This window comes from Pinus tabuliformis, chromosome J, assembly GCF_031772625.1.
Source record: "Pinus tabuliformis cultivar Carrire ecotype Pingquan chromosome J, CPIR1, whole genome shotgun sequence".
NCBI lineage: Eukaryota > Viridiplantae > Streptophyta > Pinopsida > Pinales > Pinaceae > Pinus > Pinus tabuliformis.
This window is the reverse complement of record NC_142295.1, coordinates 1,299,659,310-1,299,662,919: the sequence shown is the minus strand read 5'-3', so window position 1 is coordinate 1,299,662,919 and position 3,610 is coordinate 1,299,659,310. Positions and strand designations below refer to the sequence as shown.

Sequence of the window (3,610 nt, the reverse complement as noted above, 5' to 3'; positions counted from 1 at the left end):
CAGGTTGGCTCATCACCTTTAACCAAAGAAAACCATGCCACTTGTAATAACTGATTGGTAGTCTGTAATAAGATAAGCTTTGCAGTGACCCTGTTTCCTTACATCTTAAGCAAACAAAAACAATTTTAAAACATAATCTAAACTCATTATATTAATTATTATTCTCTTTAAACTATTCATTTAATTTTTTTTTAAATTATTTTATTTTTAAAATCAATATAATGATGATTTGACTTTAATTTAAAACAAAATTTTGAATAACAAGTCAAATGGATATTATATGTTATAGGTACCGCCCGACAAATTTGATCTCATTTGAAGCGCAATTCATGCCGTGCCAATGACTGACACATAAATACTCAATCCTCGTTAATCACAAATAATTTAAATTTCCCAAAAAAATCAAAGACTCTGAAGCATGAACCAAATTCAGTTGGACCAAATTGGATCCGTACCATAATTTGAAACTCATCCATTTTCTGTCATTGCAGTGATTGGCAGAACCAGAACATTGACTCATTGCTTTTATCTCTTCAAAAGTATATCACTCACGTTACTATAAATAATTATTAAATGAAACAAGCACACATAACTATTAAATGAAACATGCACTCAATTTAATTATGAAGCATGGTATAGTTTAAAAAGTTATTTAATTGGTTATCCACAATAAAAAAATGTTAGTAGCATTTAACTACATTCATGCCCTAATTTATGACCATAAATTTTTTTAATTATGAAGCATAGCTTAGTTTAAAAAAGTTATTTAATTGGTTATGCACAATAAAAGTGCTAGTAACATTTAACTACATTCATGTCATAATTTATGACCATAAATTTTTTTAATGATAAAGTATGGTCTAGTTTTATGACCATAATTTTTTTTAATGATAAAGCATGGTCTAGTTTTATGACCATAAATTTTTTTAATGATGAAGTATGGTCTAGTTTGAAAAGTTTTTTTTTTTTTTCACAGAAACGGTTATGGGTTGATTATATTCCTCTTGGCATGAATATCGAAATAGCTGTTACAATTGAAAGCTCCATGCTTTGTTGCTGCTTTCCTCAGATATAGAGGGTACAATTAAAACTTGCCGAGTTCCTAATTGTTAAAGAGACCAAGAATTCCAAATCTGAAATTTTCCCCCACTTGAAGGTGCAGACAAATTGGTTTAATAACCAGCGATAAAACATGGCGAAGATCAGATTATGGGATTGGTTCCCAAGTTTTTTTTCCGTCCTTCAACTTAGTTCCGACAGGGAGGAGGACTGCTTTATTAGCTTCGCTGTCCGCCGCTTTGTTATGCATTTGCACAATAAAAATATTAGTAACATTTAAGTACATTCATGCCATAATTTATGATCATAAATCTTTTTAATTATGAAGCATGAGTTTAGTTTAAAAAGTTATTTAATTGCTTATTCATAAAGCATGGTGTAGTTTATGGTCTAGTTTAAAATGGTTATGCACAATAAAAATGTTAGTAATATTTAACTACATTCCTGTCATAATTTAGGACCATTTTAATTATGAAGTATGATCTAGTTTAAAAAGTTACTTAATTAGTTATGCACAATAAAAATGTTAGTAACATTTAACCACACTCATGCCATAAATTATGATCATAAATTTTCTAAAAATTGTCATTCATAGATATTAAAGATATCTTTCGATTTCCATACAATGTTCCCACAGAATTCTTCATAATGTTGCAGATTGTTTGACTAAAACAACCATGCTCCCACAGAATTAGATTGTTTGACTAAAACAACAATGACTGTCACCAAAATCTTCACAATATTGTAGATAGTTTGAAAAAACAATCATGAATTTCACAAAATTCTCCCCACAATTTTCACAAAACTCTCCACAATGTTGTGGATGATTTGACTAAAATAACCATAAATTTCCCAAAAAAGTATCCACAAGTATAAAAAACATCTTTGAATTCCCCAGAACATCCCCTGGAATTTCTCCAAAGTTTTATCATCTTTGAATTCCCCAGAACATCCCCTGGAATTTCTCCAAAGTTTTCTCATCTTTGAATTCCCCAGAACATCCCCTGGAATTTCTCCAAAGTTTTCTCAGAAACTTGGAAAACAAAACACAATGCATTTACAGCAACCAAAATGAATACTCCCACAGATTGATCCTGAAACCAAAAACTAAGGAGAAATATTTGATACACAACAATGAACCTACAGATCCTCCATGGGAGGTGCCGAGAGCGGATCAAAAACATTAATTGTAGGATCAGGTGTTGCAGTCATTACATAGACCTGGCATCTCACTATGGCCTTCTTGCCAACCCTGAAACCTGGCATCACTGTAAACCCTACAATTGTAGGGTTTGGCTTCTCAGGAAGCTGCAGGACATTACCTTCACTTGCAACAGTATTGTCAACATCATGATTCATATTCACAGAATTCAAGCTATCCATGTAGGAACCCTCGAAATCCACCCCTCTCTTGACATGAAAGATAGACAGAGGCGGGTCAAAAGAAAATGCAAGCCTGTGAACCAACCACACAGACTTGGCAAATTTGAGGAATAGGCTGTAAAATTGGCTCCTGGGGTGGAGTCCCCTGCCTATCTGGTGCCTGTGCTCCAAATTGCCAAAGAAGGATTCTTCCATCCTGGGATGCACTACATTGAGAAATTTCTTCATACAGAATTTCCCAAACAAGCTGTCTGGTGTGAGAATGGACACCAGCTCTGATGGCTCCATGTTTTGCATGTCCAAAAACTGTCTGAAACAATCATTTCTGTGCTTCTCAGGATCTATAATGGACGACAGGCTCCCAGTCAAATAGAAATTCTCGTTCTCAAATCCACTGAACATTCTCATGCAGACATAGGATTGAAATGCCAGCTTTTTGTGGCTTTCCATGGTGTAGTTTATGCCTGGTTCTATGCTGTTAACTGCTGCATCTAGATCCCACTCAGCAGATTTCATCAGAGAAATCAGGGATTTGGTGAAACCCCTGGCTGATTCTCTCATCTTCTGCACGCTTGTCTCCAACAATTTAATTGTAGGACCATCCCCAACATTCAGAGACGACGAATCTCTAGCACTTTTCCTTCTGTCTGATCTTCTATGCTCACCCTTTCTCAGTTAACATTTTCCAATGCCTTTTTCAAGCTTTCAATCTCAGAATTCTTCTGTGCAATCTCAATCTGGAGAGCCCTTGTTGAAGTCTCCTCATAGCTTAACCCAATCTGGTTCTCAGAACCACTGGAGTCTCCACTGGCAATATTTTGCTTATAATACTGCTTCAGTTCTGAGAGCTTTTTCATTTCCCTGATCACCTCCTTATCAGCCACCTGTAGCTTCTCTGCGTCATAAGGAATATGGGCTGCCTGTAACTTTGCATAAGAGGTTTTCAGATGAGATACAGTGGAAAATGTCTCCTTCAATAGGTCTTCCATGGCCCTTATTCTGTGAACCAGACTTTCATGATCAGAAACTGTACCATCTGCTTGGTTTATCAGAAGCTCTTTCTCATTTTCCTTCAATGACTCTGATGCTACATCCTTGGAAGCCTCTGGGTTAAATCCTTCACAACCCAAATTGTACTGATATAATCTTACGGGCTCAATAACGCTGC

At 35.3% G+C, this 3,610-nt stretch overlaps 1 pseudogene; it reads right to left on the bottom strand.

Moving 5' to 3' along the window:
- Positions 1-2,017: 2,017 nt before the first annotated feature.
- On the bottom strand, positions 2,018-3,003 carry LOC149232049 (protein GRAVITROPIC IN THE LIGHT 1 pseudogene; annotated as a pseudogene).
- Between the last annotated feature and the right edge of the window lie 607 nt (positions 3,004-3,610).